The sequence below is a fragment of the Cryptomeria japonica genome, chromosome 1, assembly GCF_030272615.1.
Source record: "Cryptomeria japonica chromosome 1, Sugi_1.0, whole genome shotgun sequence".
Lineage (NCBI taxonomy): Eukaryota > Viridiplantae > Streptophyta > Pinopsida > Cupressales > Cupressaceae > Cryptomeria > Cryptomeria japonica.
This window is the reverse complement of record NC_081405.1, coordinates 412476667-412501787: the sequence shown is the minus strand read 5'-3', so window position 1 is coordinate 412501787 and position 25121 is coordinate 412476667.

Here is a 25121-nt window from a genome sequence, read left to right as displayed (position 1 = left end):
AGCAGTGAATACAACAGTTTACACATTCAACAGAGTTCACATCAAAGGTGAAATTGGTAAGAACCCTCATGAACAATGGTTTGATAATACTCCTACTCTTAAATATTTCAGAATATTTGGAAGTAAGTGTTATATTAGAAGAGATGATTATATTGGAAAATATGATCCTAGAAGTGATGAAAGAATATTTCTTGGCTATTCATCTAAGAGCAAGGCATATAGATGTTTTAACAAGAGATTGCAGAAAATTGTTGAAAGTGCAAATGTGAAGATTGATGAACAATTTAGAGGAAATTCAAGGTACATGGACTCTGAACCGACAATAGAGATAATATCAAATGAACCTACAATGAGTACACCAGTACAAAATGTTGATCCAATTACACTAGCATCATCTAAGGATTCAATAGTGACTGAGGAACTGCAGCAAGTAAAAACACCCCGGTATGTAAGATTGAACCACTCTGAAGATTAGATAATTGGAAACAAGTATCAAGGTGTTATGACTAGAGGAAGACTGGAAAATGAAGAGATATGTCTTATTTATCAAATTGAACCAATATCAGTTAATGAGGTATGTGAAGATAAACACTGGATTAAAGCTATGGAAGATGAATTGGAACAAATTGAAAAGAATAACACATGGACATTAGTTCCTCGACCTAAAGGCAAAAATGTAATTGGAACTAAATGGGTATCCAGAAATAAACTTAATGAAGATGGTAAGGTAATAAGAAATAAAGAAAGATAGTTTGTAAGGGATATTTAGAGAAAGAAGGAGTTGATTATAATGAAACCTTTGCACTGATAGCTAGAATTGAGGCAGTTAGATTATTCTTGGCTTTTGCAGCACACAAGAGCTATAAAGTATATCAAATGGATGTTAAATATGCATTTCTAAATGGTGATCTTGAAGAGGAAGTTTACATTGAACAACCTGATGGATTTTCATTGACAAATAACAAAGGTATGGTTTGCAGGTTAAGGAAAGCTTTGTATGGACTAAAGCAAGCTCCTAGAGATTGGTATGCTAGATTGGATAAATATCTTTTGAAGATTGGTTACACTAAAGGTAACACTGACAACAATCTATATCACAAAGTGACTAATGATGATATCTTGGTTATAGAAGTTTTTGTTGATGATATAATCTTTGGAGGAGAAGATGGATTATGTAAAGACTTTTATAAAAATATGTAGGAAGAATTTGAAATGTCTATGATTGGGGAGATAAATTTTTTTTTAATATTTCAGATTTCACAAACTGATAAAGGTATATTCATAAATCAATCAAAGTACTTGAAAAAATTACTTAAGAAATTTGGCATGGAAAACTCAAAACCGGTAAGCACACCTATGACTAAAATTGATAAATTATCATTGAAGGATGAATCAACACCTATTAATTCGACTAGATACAAGTCTATGATAGGAGGTTTATTGTAATTCACATAAACAAGACCTAATATTATGAATGCACTATGTATTGTTTCAAAATTTCACAGTAATCCTAAAGAAAATCATGAATCAGTAGTGAAAAGGATTTTCTGGTATCTACAAGGCACTACAAATCTTAGATTATGGTATTCTAGAGATGAAAACTTTGATTTATGTGCATAAACAGATGCAAATTGGGTAGGAGATGTAGATGACATAAAAAGTACCACCAATGGAGCATTTTTTCTTGGTAGTAGATTAATTTCTTGGTTGACCAAGAAATAGAGTTGTACATCTTTATCTACAATAGAATCAGAATATGTTGCAGCAACAACTAATTGCACACAAGCATTATGGATTAAGCAAATTTTGAAGGACATAAAGGTAAAATGCAAGGAACCTATAACTATTTACTATGATAATTTGGCAGTAATTGATATATCTAAGAATCCGGTATTTCACTCAAAAACTAAACATGTTTCTATCAAATTCAATTTTCTTAAAGAGAATGTTGAAGCAAAAGAAGTGAAATTGGTTTATGTGAATACTAAAGAGAAAATTATAGATATTTTTACTAAGCCTTTGCTTAAGGAGACTTGAATATCTCAGAGAGCAGCTTGGGGTTATAACCCCACCGGTAGAGACTTAGATTGTTGATGATTGTCATCAACCGGCAAAATTAACAAATAAATCTTTTATTCCAGCTTTGATGAGGAGAGCTACTTCTCAGGGGGAGTAGTTGGATAAATTGATAAGTTGGTATTTTGTAATAAGATCTATGAATCTGGTTTTTGTATTGCTTTGGCATTTAATGTCAAAGGGGGAGAGATTGTTATGGAAAAACATATTATCCTTTGAGGGAGAGATTGTTATTTTGGGGAGAGATTGATGGAGATATTTTTACTCTCTATATCTTAATTTCTGGTCTGGTTAATAATCTCTTTCGGAGATTGTTGGTTTTTGGTTTTTGGCATTTCTGTTTTGGCACTTTGATGGTTTTTCCATCTTGTGTTGCCATCAATGCCAAAGGGGGAGATTGTTGGTATTTTGGATATGTTGATATGGTTTTGTCTTTGATGTCAACACTTGTCAACATCTGTCAACGCTTATCAGCACTTGGAGATTCTTGATTATGTTCACCGACATGTCAGTGACTTATGCACAATCACCAGTATCTGGTTTACCAGCAGGTTATATTGTTCACCAACACTTGGAATGAATTGCAAATTACCTGGTTATGTCAAAGACATTGTTTGAACACTTGGCTTTGGTAATTTGTTCATTGGTCTATTCAGGTTTGCATATTTGCTATTACCGGCAAATAGGTCTAGGTTATGGACCGACAAGCATATCTATTCCAGATCAACATGACACATCATGAAGATGATTTGTCATTGAGCCGACATGATGCATTGCATATTGATTCATTTGTAATTAATTTTATTGTAAAGTGAGTTGACCTACTCATTTGGTCTTAGGTTATGGTATAAATGTAAGATCTCATTTATGAGATTGATATAGGATTGGAAAAAAGGATTATAATAAGGTATATGCGAATATTAGTAGAGCTATACACGCAGACATCATTCAAGATTGAAGGAAGGTTTGAAGAAGGTATATCAGAGCTAAAACCGGTGCTGAATCTAGCATATGAACATGCTATTCTGAGTAGTACATTATCATTGGATTTAAACATCCAATTGTAGTCAGTGTGACTCCCATTTTGTGATTGAGCAGTGAGCTCTAGGCAGTTGGCCTTTCTACATGTGTAGACTCCATATTGTACACACATACTATTCGTAGTAGTATCATCTGCTTGTGGGTAAGGTTTCCCACCATGGTTTTTCCCCTTACAGGGTTTCCACGTACAAATATTGGTGTTGTGTGTTGTGGATGTTATTGTATTTCTATTTCATGCATTAATCTTTGTCGGTACTGCAATTAACTGATAAAACTGTCTACCAACATAAAGTTTGGTTTACTGGTATTAAGCATTAAGTTTGGTTAAGTTAGTTTTGGTTTGAATTTATTGGACAACTGATTCAACCCCCCCCCCCTCTCAGTTGTCTCTGGGACCTAACAAATCATTGTTAGAGGTGGCTAACTTAGACATTGGGATGACATTGTCACTTCCCATAGACCGAGAAACAATTTTTGAAAGGATGGTGTAAAGAAGATAGGAAAATGACCTTTTCTAATATTTTCTAGGTATGTTCATCAATATTTATTTGGGACATTTGGAAAGAGAGAAATAGGAGAATTTTTCAAGAGAAAATTGAATCCATTTATAAATTATGTGAGAGAATTGGCATGCCTATAGGTGAATTGGTAAGTGCAACAGTCTCACAATGTGAGCAAAAGATTATCCCTTTGACAAAGGAGGATAGTTGTATCCAACAGGCTTGGTTGAGAATCAAATTTTGGCTTGTTAATTGGCCTACTTGGGTTATTCTCGGAAATGGGAAGGAGAGGACGATAGAGTGTTCTAGAACACTGAAAGGATGGTAAAAAATGAATCTTTATGGTGCATCAAATGGCAACCCAAGCCCTTCGGGTACTAGATGGGTGGCGTGGGATTGGGAAGGCAATATATTGGCCTTTGGAACATGTAAAATACTAGATGGAAGGAACAATGAGGTTGAAGCCCAAGCGACTATTCAAGCACTTAGAATAGGAAAGAAATTGGGGTTGTCAAAAATTTATCTCAAAGAAGACTCTCTAATAACAATTAATGCTATTAAAAATGGAGAAATAAGTGCATGGCATTTGAATAAATATATATTTATTGCAAAACAATTTGTTTCTACCTTTGAAAATTTCCAAATTATGCATGTTGTATGATTAGGGAATGAGGTGGTAGATATTCTTTCCAAATGGGTGACCTCAATTAATGATGAAGTAGTGGAATATGTTTTTGAGGATTTTCAAGATCTTGCTCTCGATCCTCAGGAGGGTACGTAGCTTGTCGTTTGAAGATGCAATCAATGCAAGGTAATTCAATATGGTTGTTAGGTCCTGGAGACAACTGAGAGGAGGGGGGTTGAATCAGTTGTTAAATAAATTCAAACCAAAAACAACTAAGCCAACTTAATGATTAATATCGGTAAACTAGTTCAATATGTCGATAGATAGTTTTAACAGGTAATTGCTATATCAGTAAGGATTAGTGCATAAAACATAAACACAAAGTCACCCAGAACACATAACACCATTATTTGTACATGGAAAAACCACAGTGGGAAACCTTACCCACAATCAGATGATACTACTATAGATAGTAAGTGTACATATATGGGGTCTACACATGAAGAAAGGCCAAGCACCTAGAGCTCACTGCTCAATCACAAAATGGGAGTCACACTAACTATAGTTGGATGGTTAAATCCAATAAGAATGTACTGCACAAAGTAGCATCTTCATATGCTGGATTCAGTACCGGTGTAGTTCTGATTGTCTTCACAAAAACCCTTCTTCAATCTTCAAATGATGTCTACGTGTATAGCTCTGGTTATTCTCATATATACCTTCACACAATCCTTTTTCGCATCCCACATCTGATCTTACAAATAAGATTTTACATTTATACCATAACCTAGGACCAATTTTAGTAGGTCGGCTCTACAAGATATTACAATAAAACATTTTACAAACAATACAATATCTGATGCAATAACTGATTGAACATGTCATCTTAATGCATTTACAACAATAATTAATCATCTCCATAGCGTGCCATGCTGATTTGGAAAAGATAAACCTATCGGTGTAACCATGGACTTATTTGTCGGTAACAACAAATATGCGAATGCTAATGTACCAATAAACAAAACTCCAAAACAAAGTGTTCATACAATGTCTTCGACATAACCAAGTGTTTTCCATATCATTCCAAGTGTCAGTGATCATTGTATCTTGCCGATGTACCTTGCTTGCTAGTGAATGTTGTTGATTCTCCAAAGTGCTAGAGTTTTAGTAGGTGTTGAAATCAATGAAAAAACCATACCGAAATACCAATGGTGTAGTGATTAAGATTTAAAGGGATCAAGTTTAACCTAGAGAAGAAGGCATGGGTAATTGTTGTGAGAGATGGGTGGCATCTAAAGTGTAGTATGGAAGTGACTTTTATGTTCTATACATCAAAGAAACAATTGGCATTTTTAGGGAAGATCTATGAAAAAATATAGGGCGATCTTTAAATATAAAGAGTGATGAATAATGATGATCAGTAAATGCTCAACAGATACTGAGGGGGGGGGGGGAATCAGTATAGACAAAAACTTCCTGCAAACCACTTTGACTATAAAGATTGCACTAACTGGTAAACAGTATCACCGATCTAAATTAGGACACTACTGGTAAAACATAGTGGTACTATGAAAGACAAACTGGGAACACTTAGATCTTCACAAAACCTAAAAACTCATTTCCATTGCACCCATATGCATAAGCAAGTAATACATTCGAAATATAAAGACCACTGGATCAACATGCTTTTACCACTTAACATAAAACACTAATCATCACATGAAAAAGCATCACACATGGCACACTTATTTTTCATGTGGAAACCCAACTGGGAAAAACCACAGTGGGGATGAATACCCACAAGTTGTTCTTTGAACTCTTCTGAAGTCCGCTCTGTTAGGAGCCTTGTCCGGTTAAGGACTTTACAAGAGGTTTTGCTAGGAACTGATCTTGCTAGGGATCACCTGGTTAAGGGATGGCTAAATACTCAGTTAAAGGTTAGAACCCTGTTAAAGGTTACCTCACAAGATGATTTGAAGAACTCAATGATCTTGAGTCACCCTGTTAAAGGATTTATAGAAAGTCAGTTAAAGCTACCCGGTTGAGGGATTTTCCAACTACTGAAATGGTTAGAAGTCGACAGGTAAAACACTGATCTAATAACAACACTCAATACCAAGACAAGTCCATTTCAGTTCCTTTACTTCTGTAATTACACTTTGCAGGTATCAACACACCTCTCTGGTCTGGCAAGAATCAAGTATCTCTTCATTTGGATACACACATAACATTTGCCAACAACATTATAATGAAAATCATCATCGCCCTTATAGACAAAAATTAGGTCGGTAGCATAAACCCTAAACCCTAAGCATCTGGGTTAACAATAAAATTAGTCCAATCCTGTCTGTTTAATCACATTTCATAGAGTAAAACAATCTAGAATAGATCTTAAGAAGTTCTCCATCATTCATTCTTTGCCACTTTTGGAAGCTGATAACCCATCACGCACTCTCCATCGTTTACTGAGACTTCGCACATTCCCTAGGTAGATAGGATCAATCTTCTTCATGCAAGATCCTCAAGGAAATCCTTCACGCGCATAAGGCTAACGTGGCAACATGATCTAATCTTCATTTCAATGCTAACTCATCACAGAATGTCGTCAATCAAATCACATAGACTTGGAATGCATCAACCAGAAACCCTAAAGATAAGACTACCAACCGGTAGGCATACCAAATGAAAACCCCGATACAAAACTTTCCATATACTGGTTCACATTCCAACATATCGGTTCACTTGAACCAACATACCGCTTCACTTTTTCACATATACAAGTTCACATCATCATACCGGTTCTCTTGCTAGTTTTCTTACTTCAATATACCAGTTCATACTTCAACATATTGACATCAATGATAACATACAATATCATCATGTCATCACACTTTGCACATATGCCAACAATCTCCCCCTGTTAGCATTGATGGCAATATACAAAGATATCTCTCCACTTCACATCTTCTCCCCAATATTGTAGATATCTTCTTCCCAATACTATAGATATCTTCTCCGCTTCACATCTTCTCCCCCTTTGACAACAATGCCAAAGTGGAGGCACATACATCCATGTTCCACTATGTTGCTCCCCTTGAGGAGTAGCATCCTTCAACACACTAATCCTGAAAATATTTGACAATGCAATACCTGATTGATGTGGAGCACATACCTTTAGTTCACCTCTTGAAGGGGCAACACCCCTAATTCACCTCTTAAATAGGTAAGTGTAGCCTTCAGTAGAGGCTTGGTGAATATGTCAGCTAACTGCTCCTTACTATAAACATGTTCCAATACAACCTCTTTGTTCTGAACTTTCTCCCTCAAGAAATGATACTTGAGCTCGAAGTGCTTGGTTCTAGAATGCAATACCAGATTCTTGGAAATATTAATTGCACTTGTGTTATCACAAAATATACTCACCGGTTCAGATACAAGGGCTTTGAAACCACTTAATACATGCTTCATCAGAATTGTCTGAGTATAGTTCATAAATATTGCTACATATTTTGCTTCTGATGTAGACTAAGAGATACAACTCTACTTCTTACTCATCCATGAGACTAGTCTACCACCGAGAAAGAATACACCACTAGTTGTGATCTTCCGGTCATCCACATTACCAGCACAATCAACATTGGTAAAAACTTTCAGATTGAAATCATTACTGTATGGATACCACAATCCATAATCTATAGTTCCCTTCAAATATCTAAGAATCCACTTGACTGCTAGCAAGTGGGATTCTCTTGGACTTTTCGAGAAACATGCAACAATGCCCACTACATGTGCAATGTCTGATCTGCTATGTACTACATAGTGCAACTTACCAATCATTGATTTGTTCTCCTTCTCATTCACTAATGCTAAGTCATCTTCTTTTGACAATTTACAACCAGTCACCATCGGTGTACCAACCGGTTTGCTGTCTTCCATGCCAAAGGTCTTCAACACCTCTTTGATATTCTTGGACTGAGTGATAAAGATACCATCTTTCATTTGTTGAATCTGTAGTCCAATGAAGAACTTAATCTCTCTGATTAGTGACATCTAAAATTCCTTCTTCATCTCATCTGCAAAATCATGGCTCATCTTGTCATCTCCACCAAAAATTATGTCATCAACAAACACTTCACAGATCAAAATCTTATCTCCTTCTGACTTCAGATAGATATTGCTATCTTCACTTGTTCTTTCAAATCCAATCTTCACAAGATGGGAGTGTAAACGTTCATACCATGCTCTAGGTGCCTGCTTCAATCCATACAATACTTTATGTAGCTTACACACCATATCACTGTCTTCTGATAGGGAAAACCCATATGGTTGCTCTATATACAATTCCTCTTCAAGTATTCCATTCAGGAATGCAGATTTTACATCCATCTGATACACTTTGAATCCCTTGAAGGCTGCATATGCAAGAAGCATTCAAACTCCTTCCAATATAGCTACTAGAGAAAAAGTTTCTCCATAGTCTTCTCCTTCTTCTTGAGCATATCCTTTGCATACTAGTCTGGCTTTGTTTCTTACCACTATGCCATCTTCATTCAACTTGTTTCTAAAAACCCATTTGGTACCAATAACATTTTTATGCTCAGGTCTGGGTACCAAAGACCATGTACCATTATTTTCTATCTGGTCAAGTTCCTCTTCCATAGCCTTGATCCAGTCTTTATCTGTATGTGCCTCTTTAAATTTTTTAGGCTCAAATTTAGAGATCATGCAAGAATTTTCTCTAACCTTTCTTCTTGTAAGAATTCCCACATCCTTATCTCCTATGATCTGCTTTGGATCATGATTCAGCTTTACATACCTAGGAATGATCTTAACTATTTCCTCTTGCTTTTCCTCTTCATCCTCATCTTCATCAACATCAACATCTATCGATGTACGAGAACTGCTACTGGTACTAGGCTATTTTGTAATTGGTTCCCAGAAGGTTACAACTAGTTCATCTACCACTTTCTCACTGTCGGCTTCCTCAAGTTTCTCAAAGGTTTCATCAACTCTAACATTGATACTTTCAACAATTCTCTGAGCCCTATTGTTAAAACACTTGAGAGCTTTGCTCTTGGTGGAATATCATAGGAATATTCCCTGATCACATTTTGCATCAAACTTGCTCTGGTGTTCACTCCTTTTGATATAACATTTTCTACCAAACATTCTAAAGTAGCTTACCACTAGAGTTTTACCAGTCCAATACTCATAAGGTGTTTTATCCTTACCTTTCTTGATGAGTACCCGATTCATAGTGTAGACTGCAGTGCTCACCACTTCTCTCCAAAACGTGTGAGCAACCTTCCATTAAATCAACATCATTTTGGCTACTTCAACTATAGTTTGGTTGTTTCTTTTTGCTAGGCCATTCTGCTGTGGAGTCTGGGGGGTAGATAGTTGCATCTTGATGTCGTTCTCTTCACAGTACATTTAATTCTCCAGAAGTGAACTCACCTCCTTGATTAGTTCTAAGGCATTTGATCATCTTACCTCTTTCCTTTTCAACTAATGCTTTGAAGGCTTTAAAATTTCCAAAAGCTTCAGACTTGTCTTTCAAGAATGTGACCCACATTATTCTTGAGCAATCATCAATAAGAATCATAAAGTACCTATCTCCCTAAACACTCCTAGTTTTCATAGGACCACACAAATCAGTATGCACAAGATCAAGTAATTTATCTGATGTGAAAGATTTACCTTTGAAGGTTGAGAAAGACATTTTCCCCAGTTGACATTCTCTGCACAAAGGATTCTCTGGTTTGTTCAACACATGCAATCCTCTAACTGCCTTGATCTTACTGGCCTTCATAGTGTTATCAAAATTTACATAGCAGAGTCTCCTATGTCATATCCAATTGTCATCATACTTAGCCATTAGACATTGATTGATATTTGCATTTAATTGAAATAAGTTACCTTTGGTCTACATACCAGTGGCCTTCAGTTCACCACTCTTTCCTTTTATTTTGCATACTCCATCTTTGAATTCCAGAGTGAGTCCATTACCATTTAGCTGAGCAACACTCAAGAGGTTATACCTAAGACCTTCTACCCAATACACATTATCAGCATTTCTTTTTCCATTTAAAGAAATAGACCCTTTGCCTTTTACCATACAAGGTGCATCATTACCAAATCAGACTACACCTCCATCATACTCTTCCAGAGACAGAAACTTTCTCCGGTCACCAATCATGTGGTGAGAACAAACACTATCAATAATCCACTCATTGGAATTATCAAAGTGGGAGACAAGAGCCTTCTTGTCTGACACATCTTCCTTAAAAACTACAAATACTATGTCTTCGCTTTCTTCATCTTCTGATTCATTATCAGTGACACCTTCATCAATTGCAACAAGACAGTTTCTCCTATTTCCTCCTTTGAACTTTTTGAACCTCTCTAGTTTGTCCTTATTATGACTATTAGGATAGTTTACAACAATGTGTCCTATCCTATTACAAGAAAAGCATTTCAAAGGGAGCTTACCTCTATATTTTCCAATTCCCTTAGGAAGTCTCTTGGCCAAAAGAGCTTCAAATTCCATCAGGATCTCCTCATCATCCATATCTCTGCTTTTTCTAGGTTCATAGCTAGTACTAGATTCTTTACCCTTTCTAGATAGTGCAATAGATGCTTTAAAGGCTGAATCAGTCTTCTGAACACTATCATCATAACTGTTTAGCTCATATGCGGTCAACTTAGCAATGATAGAATTAAGGGACACCTTTGTCTTGTCAATAGATCTCAACTCTTGAATAACATCAACCCTTATTGCATAGATCGGTAATAAGGTTCTCAAAACTTTGCTAACAATGGTAGAGTCATCCATTGTACCTCCTGCACTCTTGATGTCTCCAACAACCATTTTTATCCTTATCCCATATTGTCGAATGGTCTCTCCTTCAACCATACACATGTCTTCAAACTTTCCACTAAGGCTTTCTTCCTTAGCTTGCTTCACATGCTCATCATCGCCATAGATAGACTCTAGAGTATCCCATACATCTTTGGGATTGTCTTTTTCCTAAACATATATAAACTCAACATCAGATAGGCTGTTGATAAGAGCTTCCATTACTTGCCCATTCTCTTGAATTCTCTTCTTTGATCATCGGTGAGAGTACTAGTAGGGACAACATAAGTATTCTCAACATAGACCCATACTTTTAATGTATATCTTCATTCCGTCCTTCCATATCTTAAAGTTATCTCTGTTGAACTTAGGACCTTCCCTCTTCATCATTGGAATAGGATCTTTTCCTCAAGCGGTTAAGCTTACAACACAGAGGACGTGGAGGACACTCTGATACCAATTGATGAATAATGATGATCAGTCTATGCTCAATAGATACTGAGAGGGGGGGTGAATCAGTATAGACAAAATCTTCCTACAAACCACTTTGACTACAAAGACTACACTAATTGGTAAACAATATCACCAATCTAAATCAAGACATTACTGGTAAAACACAATGGGACTATGAAAGACAAACTGGTAACACTTAGATCTTCACAAAACCTAATAACTCATTTCCATTTCACCCATATGCATAAGCAAGTAATACATCAGAAATATAAAGACCACTGGATCAACATGCTTTTACCACTTAATAAAAAACACTAATCATCACATGAAAAAGAATCACACATGACACACTTATTTTTCACATGGAAACCCAATTGGGAAAAACCACGGTGGGGATGAATACCCACAAGTTGTTCTTTGAACTCTTCTAAAGTCCGCTCTGTTAGGAGCCTTGTATAGTTAAAGAATTTACAATAGGTTCTGCTAGGAACCGATCCTGCTAGGGATCACCCGGTTAAGGGATGGCTAAATACCTAGTTAAAGGTTAGAACCCTGTTAAAGGTTACCTCGCAAGAGGATTTGAAGAACTCAATGATTTTGAGTCACCCTATTAAAGGAATTATAGAAATCTGGTTAAAGCTACCCGATTAAGGGATTTTACAACTACTGAAATGGTTAGAAGTCAACAGGTAAAACACTGATCTGATAACAACACTCAATGCTAAGACAGATCCATTTCAGTTCCTTTACTTCTACAATTACACTCTGCAGGTATCAACACACCTCTCTAGTATGGAAAGAATCAAGTATCTCTTCACTTGGATGCACACATAACATTTGCCAACAACATTACAATGCAAATAATCATCGAGCTTATAGACAACAATTAGGTCAGTAGCATAAACCCTAAACCCTAAGCATCTAGGTTAACAATACAATCGGTCCAATCTTGACCATTTAATCATATTGCATGGAGTAAAACAATCGAAAATAAATCTCAAGACATTCTCCATCATTCATTCTTTGCTGCTTCTGGAAGCTGATAACCCATCACGCACTCTCTGCCATTTACTAAGACTTCGCACATTCATGAGGTAGATAGGATCAATCTTCTTCATGCAAGATCCTCAAGGAAATCCTTCATGTGCACAATGCTGATGTGGCAACATGATTTGATCTTCATTTCAATGCTAACTCATCACAAAATATCGTCAGTCCAATCACAGAGACTTGGAATGTATCAACCGGAAACCCTGAAGCTGAGACTACCAACTGGTAGTCATACCAAATGAAAACCTTGATACAAAACTTTCCATATACTGGTTCACATTCCAACATACCGGTTCACTTGAACCAACATACTGCTTCACTTTTTCACATATACCGGTTCACATCATCATACTAGTTCTCTTGCATGTTTGCTTACTTCAATATACCAGTTCATACTTCAACATATTGACATCAATGACAACATACGATATCATCATGTCATCACACTCTGTACATATGCCAACAAAGAGAAGGCCTTTTTGTAGGTCGCAAAGATGCTTCTAGGGAAGGTATTCATGCAGATATAGCATAGGTATAGAACAAACTTTGACATTGCTGCCATGGCTATGGTGTGTGGTTTAGAGGTAGGACAAAAGGAGGAAATTGAGTGGGTAATAAAAGCCTATGTGGGAGAGGATTGACTTTATGGTCTTTTGCCAGTGCTGGCAAGGGCTATTATGGGCATTTGTTGATGCCCTTTATCAGGTGGCAAATTAGGGAGAATAGAGACATGAGGCAGATAGAGGCTGTGGTTGAGTGGAAGTTGTTGGTACAGTTTTTGCGAGTGAAAGATTTGGAGAAGGTCGACAGGAAAGGCTTGGTAAGTGAGTGGTAGAAGTAGATGGACTAGAGGCTGCGAAGGTGTTGACGCTGGTGGTTGGTGGTTTTTTTATGAAGGACTTTTGGGTGAATGGTTCGATGGGGGTCACTAGTGAATGATAGTTTTTTTGGTGCTCAATTCAGGTTGGAAAACCCCACTGAAAGGCCCACGGTCTAAAGAAATTTATCAAACACAAGAAGGCTAGTTAACAACAACTAGGGGGTGAGGATGGAGATCAAGGATCTTCTGAAGGCTATAGCTTTTTATTCATATTTTATAAATTCACATGGTATAGTTCAGGAAGTATAGGAATACATCTATAAATTTGAAGGTAGTTAATATACATTATATGATTATGTAATAGTCGATAAGTGAAAATATGCATAGTGGGTTAGGGGTATATGGTTTCTTGGTAGTATGGTGGTTTGGGAAAGGATGCTAGTTTTTTTAAATTATACTCATTAATTTTGCTAGATATTGTAATTTTTTGTAATATCTCATCTTTTTATTAATAAAATATCATTATTACCAAAAAAAAAAGAGATAAAGATAATAAGGAACATAAGAAGAAAGATAAAAATAAACAAAAAATATTAAAAAGCACATGAATATAAAATAAAATAAAATTAAAGAAGTAAAAGAAGATGAACAAAAGTACATATATGTATGTTCAAAGTTTTTATCCAAACATACACATATGTTAAATACAAGAAAGAGAAAAAAAATGAATAGATATTAAATACATATATAAAATATAAATATGAGTAAAAATAAAAACTACATATCACACACACACACACACACACACTTTCTTGTCAAGGTCAAAAGTAAGGATGATGATATGCATGATGGTATGATGTTGCATATGTTGGTATGAATATAGTTTTATCCTAATTATCTCTTAGTTGGAACTTGGTGTGAATATGGTTATATCCTAACAAGTTCTTAGTTAACACCTATTCACACATGTTAGTTTTACTTAGGAGTACTAGATGTTAGTTATCCTAGGTAGCATTATAGAAGATATGACTCATCTCTCATTTATTTAATAGAATTCATCATGCATTTAATATTTGTTACAAGGTAGTTGTACCCACCTTGTCACGCCTTGCCTATATAAGCAATGCCTATGTACATTTGTATTCATATTCAACCATTATCAATCTATGCATTGTTATGCAAGTTATCTTCTTATTCTATCTTGTGGAAGCTATTCAATTTTTGCAAAGATCTTGGGGGTGTTGGGGAGTCGTCTATCAACTCCTAGATGGTATTAGAGCTCCAGAGCTATTGACATCTTCCTAGATTAGAGAGTGATCATATGGCATGAAGATCTTATTAGGTGCAGATTGGGATTTCATTAACCTCATAGTTGGATCCAAGATATTTTAGAAAGTCAAAGTTGGCTTTTGTTTCATCAAATTTTGTTATCATTTGCAAAATTGGTAAAGGCCTAAAATCAAGGGTTTCATTTGCAAAAAAAATTCTTTATTTGAGCAATTCTAGTGACGTTTTTTTGCGTATTTTGGCATATTCTGGTTTGACGACACATTAGTTTGGAGAATCCTTTACTTTTTTTTGCTAATGGTCTATGTTGATTGTTGGTGCATTTCATAGATTGGTAGGGTCTATCGTTGCATATCTTTTTTGAGCTATAAACATGCCAGCTATCAGGCCTTCTCTTCAACTAGTCTTTACTAATTTTTTGATCAATTTTTCCTATTAGAACGACCTGCATTGATTATTTGATGGTATTTTAGTTGTCAATTGTGTGTTAGGTTATAATTGTTTGGGCTGATCAATGGCTAACCAACTCCTTCCATATCATCAGCCTTGTCCATCTAATGGGAGGGTTTTCATGGTTTAGTCAACTCATTATGGTTGTCATCAACCTTATCTCACATAATTCATTCTGCTCGACTAGCTTATGGCATCATGATTCACAACTATGTCAACTAGATTTCATTAGAAATTTGGCTCATTAGAATCTTGCTCAATATTTTTTCATTCACCATGATGGATCTTTCCAGTTATTTTGGCTTGTATATCCTATTTGTTTGGGTCTATATTGGATCTTTGGGAGCCAAAGTACTTCATATTTCTTTGACGACAAGGTTTGGAGGTGATTGTTAGCTTTATTGTGTTCTACTTTCACCTAGTTTTAATTGTGAATTTTCTTACAAGAGGGCCAATATATTTTATTATGCAAGTACTATACTACAAGCTGGGCAATACATTGATACTATTTCGATTTTCTAGGGCAAGCTTTATGCAAGCCGACAATTTGTGTTTGGATCGACTTTGCTTGGTTGGTAGGTTGTTAATGTGTCAGATCGATTATTTAGTACTTAGCCAATAGGTTCTTCTTGTGGATTAGTTTTGTAATTATGTGGTGGTCAACAATTTTATTGGCCTATGGCATATATGGTTTTAACTTTGATATTTATGGTTTGATTGGAATTGCAATGATTTGTGCATTATCCATATATGCTCGGTTGCTCAATGTCAACTCATCATTATCATTATAGATTGTAGACAATCAAATTGACCTTATTCATCTTAAGGTCTGACACAATTTTCTTCTTAGGAATACATTTATGCATGGATCAAGCTCTTTATTTATCAAGTCAATCTTATTTCCTTATATAATTTGAAGGCATTTTTTAATCTTCCATTTTTCATCCATAGTCGACTTTAGTTATTGTAAGGTATGAATCTTATTTGAAACTCTTTCTATGCCTTAGTCGATGTGTATTATGATTATTGTGCTATATACTATCATGCTTTTATTAAGGCTAACATATTTCATGTTTGAAACACATTGATTTATGCTAAGGTCTATATATTATTCAGGCTTATTTTAAGCGCTATGTTCTTTGTTCATTATGAACATGGCTCTATGCACATAGATAGAGGTGGTATGACCTATGGATTTCCACCCAATCATCATCATCAGTGTTGCCCACCCTAGAAACACCCCTCACCACTAGTGGAAGGCTAAGTTTTTTCCTCTACTAGTGACACAAACATTTGGGTGCCTTTTTTTATTTTTGTTTTTGTGTAGTAGATTCTCGATGGGAAAATCAGGATAACTTAGGCATACAATGCCAATTTTTCACAAACAAGATATTGTTGGAAAGCTAATTCTACCACCTTTATGATGGAGTAGTTTATTTTGCAAAAAAATGGTACTTGTGGTCATTTTTATGATTTAAAGTTAGATATATATTTTGGAAACCTAAGCTGATAAATTTTTGCCACAATCTTTGATTTTCATAATTCTTGCAATGTTGGAAAGGTATTAAAGGAGATCTATCATTCAATCCATGAACTTTTTCTAGATTCAAACCCAGGTATATTTTATTATTAGATATCACCAGATGGGTCCCTGATGTGTTACTTGGATATCCTATTGGTTGTGAAGGTGTTATTTTGATCTTTACACTTCACATCCATTCTAGATCATTAGTAAACTATTACATAATAGATTTGAGGGTTGTGTTAGATTGTGAGTTTTCTAATATCTTTGCATAGATGTATTTGGTTCTTTGATTGTTGATATTTTAGGGTTCCATAGTTTACTCCACAGGGTGCTTGTAGTGTTCTTTGTAGTAGGCTATCTCATTATGAGAGGTGATGTCTCTTGTATTTATCCTTGTATGGAGGGAGATTTATTGAACTTAAGATGGATATATTTTTATTTCAAATGTAATGGAGGACATTTATTAATAACTGATCTAGTTGTCCTATTCATCTTTGGAGCTTATCCTACATTTTTTTCTTCATCAGTGACAAGTTGTCACCTTCTTCATTGATTGGCATGTACTTGATTAGATTGTGGAATCATCAACATGGACAATGAGACATGAGTGTTGTTCCAAGACATCATCATCCTACTCATTCATATCTAGATTGGGGAGCATTCCCACATGCTTCCTTGGTTTCGTTTCTTCCTATGGGATACAAGTTGTTTGTATGCATGCCATCATGTTTTCAAACACTTACCATTTTGCAGAATATTATTCATTATGGGGGGATACATAGTCTCTCCCTTTCCCTCCTTTGGTGGGGGGACATCATTTGTATCTTCATGATGGATTTAGTTCTTGGGGGTGTTGGGGAGTCATATATCAACTCCTACATAACTTATTCACATATTTACTTAGGCATGCATGACAATTAGTTGTCATTAAATATAATTTTCATGTTAAGATTAATTACGCTTAGTTGGCATAACTTAGTTATCATAAATTTGTAATTTTATATAACTTGTCCTTTAATATTGTTCAAAGGATCATGTTAGTTATCCTAGGTGGAATTCTAGAAGATATGAGTGAAGTCTCATTATTGATGCTGAAGCATCTAGTGGTGTAAGGACAATCTTGCATATCACCCAAAAATATTGTATTTTCCTTTTGTTTAATAATTTTATTTAGTGGTTTTAAGGGCCCATGATGACACATATGAGGTATAAGATAGTTAGAATCTTGAAAAGACTAAAAATATTCACCTACTAGTTTTAGTTACTTGACCTATCTAGGTTCGTATAGACATAAAAAGTAACCCCAAGGAGTCAAATTGAAAAATAAAATTATTGGTGAAAGAATCATCTCAATATATTACAGCGTTTGGAAGATATTAAAGTTTTTGTCTTGAGAAATCTCTCCAATGAAATTTCAAACTCAAATTTGAGGACTTAGAAGCCCCCCCAAAAGTTGAAACCCAAACAACTAGATCTTGGCATTTGAGATCTCTTTTCAATCTTTCCAACAATATATTAGAGTAACAAATTAGATGCCTAAGTCAAAAGTTATGGGTCTCAGAAGTTGTGCCACTAAAACTCAAGTACTTGGATAGGAAAAATGAATCGATGGACCATTGGGTATCAAAAAGAAGAAAAGTTACACTTTCTATAAAATTCTAAGGTGGTTATTGGTGTTATATAAAGGGGTGAACAAGGGTTATAGAAGACAATTCCCGTAGTATAGATTGTGGCTATAGCTTGCATATTTATGTTATAAGAAAGCCCATGTAGTTGAAGCATGTTATTTTCTGAATGTTGTATTTAATTTCCTTGAGATAATATAAGGCATGTATTTCTTTCTTACATTTTTTGGTTGTTTCTCTATTGTTGTTGTGTGTTTGTGTTTGTAAGGGGATTACCCTCCATCAAGTGGTATTAGAGTAGAAGTTCCTAAGTGTGTAAACAAATTGTTGAATGTGAGGCACTTTGCATCAAGAATGTGGTTGTGGGTCTATGAGAAAAGTGAGAAAACATCCTCCATGAAGGAACCATGGTGGAAGAAATGTTGGTGTGACAAAAAAGGGGTTTAGAGCACTCTAGAGACAAGTTCAAGCATTGCTAGAGAGGTTTCTTAGAGGAGTTGATATTAAGGAAAGAGATGAAAGTGAGAATAATTTTGAACTAGATGATAAGTTTGAACAGGATTAAGAAGTAGTTAGAGATCTTTATGAGGCTAGGTTTTTGAGGGCCATTTCAAAGATTTGGAAAAGGCCAAAACTTGAAGTTTTCACATTTTTTTATAAATCTTAATCTAGAAGAGTTGATTGATTGGATTAACAATATAGAAGAATATTTTAAGCATGATGAAGTGGGTGATATTAAAAGTGTCAAGTTTTCAAAGACCAAAATTAAAGGCCATGCAAGTATTTGGTGGAAAGGAGTTTAGTTAGAGAGAAATAGAAGAGGAAAAGAGAATCAAGATGGGATTAGATGGTGGAAAAATTGAAGAGACAATTCACTTCCTATTGACTATGGGCTTGTTTTGTTGAAAAAGATGCAAGGGTTGAATAAATCTAAGGAAAATTTGTCATAGAATATACAAAAATGTTCTATCAAGTCTTGATTAGAACAAGCCATTTTGAGGCAAACAAGGAGAAAGTTTCCTAGTACATAAATGGGTTGAAGTTGAGTATTCAAGAAGAGTTGTGTTTGACAAGAGTTTATAGCATTAAAGATGCATATCAATTTGTTTTGAGGGTATAAGAGAAGATAAATAGAATATTTGAGAGAAAGAAAAATGGAAGAGATCATGGTGGAAAGACTAGTGGATGGTATTATGCAGGCCGAAATGAAGACCAGAAGAAGAATGAAGAATCTAGAAGCAGTTAAAATCATAAGAGAAATAATTCCTACCATCCCTTTGATCAAAATAATAGAGATCAAAGAGGAAGAGGACCAAGAAGAGGAGGTTTTCATGGAACATGTTTCCAGTGTGGAGAAGGACATAGAGCCTATGAGTTTCCCTAACATCAAGGGAGGACAAATAAAAGATATTAGGGTAATGAACGAGTTGTCCATGTAGATGAAAAGATTGAGTCTTCATATTTTGAAGATGCAAAGAGAGGAGAGGTTCCTATTACCAGAAGAGCTTTATTAAATGATGAGAAAGAACCAATCCAAAGGAAGAATTTGTTTTTGTAATGCCTCGTGCGTTTACATTTTGCTATCATTATTCTAATCTTATGTTGATATTGTCTATGGTGTTTACAAATTGTGTGTAATGTTATTCTTTTTCCCATGTGCTACATCCTTCATAAAATTATATTCTTTTGGTCATGTGGATATTAAATGCATATCATTGCAATGGCTTTACATATAGATTCAATGATGAATATACGATGTTATGACATTATGACATGATGTTTATATGATGGTATTTCATTTCCACTAATGATACTATGTTCCTGTTATGATGTATTGATTTCATATGATGAATTGATGAGGTATTTTGTGACTAACCATGATATGTGTAACCCCATTTGGGGAATGGCTATATACGTGCTTTTTCTATAATATACATATAAAGGTGTATTTTGGTGTTTGTTGAATAATCTAAGTACTGGGTATTGACTCCACTTGGATCCATAGGTTTTAGCGTACCCTCCCCAATGGTGGTTAAGAGGAGATGTCACATTGGCCGAAATTCCACCTCACTTTACCATCATAAACAATACAAGTATGATTCCCTAGTGTGTTTCTAGTAATAAACCTCGTATACCACAATCGTTAATATGTTGGAAACCCATCATTTATGTGAAAGACTAGTAAAGAGTGTCTACATATTATGGTTTAATAGCTTCTGAGCATAAAATTTAAATGTGGAATTTACTTCATGATTTTTTTTATAACATGAATGAATGTTTTAAACAAATTGTGATTTTGAAGGTATTGTTAATTAAATATTTTACAAATTTAAAAGTGATATATGTGCATTGGAAATTAAGAAAAATGATCCATTTTCATTATTTTCAAAAGTGAAAATGGGTTTGGGGTAAATAGGGGAATAGGAGTTTATTTTGTATTATGATGTTTTGGGGAGGGAAAAATTGAAGAAGATGAAAAAACCCTACAACAGCAAATTTTTTTTGCTAATTTTGGGAGCTAGGATGGGAGGTTTTGCATGAAATTTTCTGCATTATATTAGGAATTTGAATTTTCTTGAATTGGTGCAACTATTCGTGACTTCATTGTGTGTGTTTGAGGAACTTTGGATTCAAAAAATTTAGTCAATTGAGGTAAAACACCCCATACTCTTCCAAATTTGTGTGTTTCTTATTGCCAAACTTTTGAAGGATGTTTAAAGGGTCAGGGTAGTCAAATTCCATGATTGAAAACCATTCATCAAGTAGTTTATCAATTTAGTTGGTTAAATACAGAGAATTTTGCCAAAAATGGCCACATGATGCCCAATTCATCCTAGGGTTTGTGAAATGCTTATTTTATGTCAAAAGAGGGGTGTTGGGTGCACTTAGATCAAAAGGGAATATTGGAATTTTGTATTCTTGAATTTCAAATTTTGATGAATTCTTAAGCCATTTTGATGGCAGGGTTAAAAATGACTGGTTATTTGCAGAACTATGAAATGTATGCAAATTGCATAATAGTTGTATTTTATGTTCTTTTATTGTGTAGACATATGTGTTTCCCTTATTGAAAGTATAATAAGATCCATTTGGATCATATGATAAGATCTGGCCCAATTTGAGAGAATGTATGTTTGATTAAAGTAAAATCAACTTTATGTGCAAGTTATTCCATGTCCATATGGGAATGTGATGTGCTTCAAACTTAGGTACTAGAGAGGGTTATGAGAGTGGCTTCCAATGTGATCCTGATCCAAAGTGGTTGTGTATGGTTATCACATGTGGAGATTTCTTAAACAAGTCAAAACTAATAAAATACATGGGTAATAACTAATCAAGATAATGGTTGCCCTGCACATGCCTTGACTACTAGTAAAGGCTAAGGATGCAATCGGGAAGACAACTTTTCTCTAGGGGATGTGATACTTGTATGATCAAACATAATCATCTGTAAGAGAGGATATTTAGTTTCATGTTGTAGCTAAGGTTGTGCTCCATGATGAAACTCCCTAACTAGCTCTATAACATCTAGTCTTTGAGTACTAAGTAGAACCCCAAGAGTCATGCCTTTTATTTTGATGTTATTAATTGTTTTATTGGGTGATGTGTATTCTCTGTCTTTGGTGTGAGTGTAAACCTTCTCCCATGTATTTATGTTTATGAGTGTACGTGCCACATGACTATCTCCTTGCATGGTGGGGTGGACCTATAAGTTCCACATGGTTAGGTGGTGTGGAACCACCATTGGGAATTGAAGGCTATGGATGAGATATTGCACCAAGTACCGACTTCTAGTAGTCTCTTATGCAACCTTCTAGTCGCAATCATGAGAACATGTAAATTAGGACATTTGAGTCCTACACAATTTAATCATAATTTATAACCATTGGACCCATCATGAAGAGGAATATGTAATATGATGTAATTGGTATTGTAATGATTTTAATTATGTCATTTGGTGTTGGTATAGAGAATGAAGTTTCATGTGTAATTTACTTCCCTTATGCATATTTATTATAGTTAAAATGAACATAAGAACCTTTACTTTAGTTCCAAAAGAATAATTATTTTATTAGATTAACCTTGCTATATTGTTGTTTCTCAGTGTAGAAGGCCAGTAAATGGCCTTGTGTTTCGAGTGTCATGGTTGGGATTGAGCCTCAAAAAACCTCTAAGTATGAGGATAAGGCCTTGTGATATCTCGAGCCTTGACCCTAGAAAGTCTTCTTACCATAGTTTAACTTGCCATAGAGTTTTCAAGGTTTCAAGGTTTGAGGATGATCTACAAGGATTTTATTTTGGAACATAGTGTATACCCAACCCCTCATCCCCAAAAGCCTTGTCCTTTTGTTTAAGTTTCCTTATCTATCATGTTTTTAAGGGTTTAAATTTCACACTTCGGGGTTCTTTAGTGCATAATGTTTTGGGGAAACCCCACCCCCAATCCTTGAAAAAAGGAAAATTTTCAAGGAATTTTTTTGGAGATGTGCCTTGAATATTTTCTAGGTTGTGCCTCAAAAGTGTCAGTGAAATTTTTGGGGACGTGCCTCAAAAGTTTTGGGGAAATTTTTTGGGGTATTTCTTGAAATTTTTTGGGAATTTTTGAAGCTATGTCTCAAAACATTTTGGGTCCTTTTTGGGCTTGTGCCTTGAAAATTTTGTGAATTTTTGGGCTTGCAACCCCAAAAGATTTCAAGCCTACAATCCCTAACATTTAGTTTTTAGCTATCTTTTGGGAACTAAATATACCCTAGGTGATCATTCTCTTGTGAGGTTGTGCTTGCTCTGGTAAAGTGACAGTCTTCCATTGTCGCCTTCTTGCTTATGTAGCAATGAGGTTTTCTAGTTATCCTAATCATGGTTGATACTATATATTAGCATAGATATTTTGTGAGATGCTTTCGATGAATAATGATGAACAACAAATACCCTAATCAATACTGAGAAGGGGGGGGTGAATCAGTACATACAAAAACTTCTCAACAACTTATCAAGTTAAAACAACGCTAACCAATTGTCTTCATCATTGAACTTAATCATGGCAATACCGGTTAAACATAGTAAGACTTCAGACAACTAAACCAGTAACACTAAATACTTCAAATAACATTCAACACTTGATAATTGCTTCACCAATATATTCATGCATGTGTTGTATCAAGTAATACCATAACCATTAACTTTGCATGCATATTCACCTAAACAAAGACTACTAAATCATCACATGAAAAATGCACAACTCATGACACACAGATTTTTCATGTGGAAACCCAAATGGGAAAAACCATGGTGGGAATGAATACCCACAAGCTTTTTTTTGAACTCTTTTGAAGCTCACTCTATTAGGAGCCTAGTTCGGTTAAAGACTTTACAATAAGGTTATGTTAGGAACCGATCTTGTTAAAGATCATCCGGTTAAGGGATGGCTATATACCCCGTTAAAGGTTGAAACCCTGTTAAAGGTTGCCTTGCTAGAGGATTTGAAGAACTCAATGATCTTGAGTCACTTGGTTAGAGGATTTGTAGTAAGCCCATTAAAGCTACCCAGTAAAGGGATTTTCCAACTATTGAAATGGTTAGAAGACAACAGGTAAAGCTCTGATATGATAACAACACTAAATGCTAAGGCAGATCCTTTTCAGCTCCTCTACTTTACAATCACACTCTATAGTTTTCCACTCATTGGTCTGGCAAGTATCTCATCACTCGGATACAAACACAACATTTGCCAACACAAACAATAACAAACATCATCAACCTTATAGAAAACAATTAGGTCGGTAGCATAAACCCTAAACCTTAAACATTTTAGATTTACAATTACAAGCAGTCCAATCTTGACTGTTCAAACACTTTGCATAGAATGAAAAAATATCAAACAGATCACAAGTCATTTTGCATCATCCATTCTTCACTGCATATGGAAATCAATAAACCATCATGCTCTCTTCACATACCGCTAAGAAGAATGTTCATTCCCAAGGTAGACATTTAATGTAATCGATCTTCACATGCAATATCCTCAAGGAAATCCTTCATGTACACAAAAATAATGTGGCATCTTGATCTCATCCTTATCTCTTAGATAACTCATCACAAAATGTCACCAGTTGCATCGCACAAGATAGATTGCCAAACTGGAAACCCTAGAGCTGAGACTACCAACATATAGTCACACTTAGTGAAACCTTGACACTGGTCCACTTCATCTCTTCATACCAGTTCTCCTACTTGAACATCAATAACAACTTCATCCAATGTTCATACCAGTTCACTTGTACTTATTGACATCAATGACAACATACATTATCATGATACCGGTTCATCATATGCCAACAATTTCCCCCTTTGGCATTGATGGCAATACTCAGTGTAGCATTGCAACTATAAACAACATAGACCAGTGCAACTATAACATATATCTTCTCCCATATCATATATCTTCATCACCTCAGATATCTTCTCCCCCATACATCATATATCTTCTTGACCTTTGACAACAATACCAAAGTGGAGGCACAAGCTTCCCTTCTCCACTATGTTGCTCCTCCTATGGAGTAGCATCCTTCAACACATCAATCCTAGAAGATTTGACACTGTAGTACTTGACTGATGTGGAGCACAAAACTTTAGTTTACTTCATGAAGGGGCAGAACCCCTAATTCACCTCTCAAATAGGTAAATTTAGTTTTCGGTAAGGGCTTAGTGAATATATCTACTAGCTACTCCTTACTGGAAACATGTTCTAATACAACCTCTTTGTTTTGAACCTTCTCTCTCAAGAAATGATACTTGAGCTCAATGTACTTA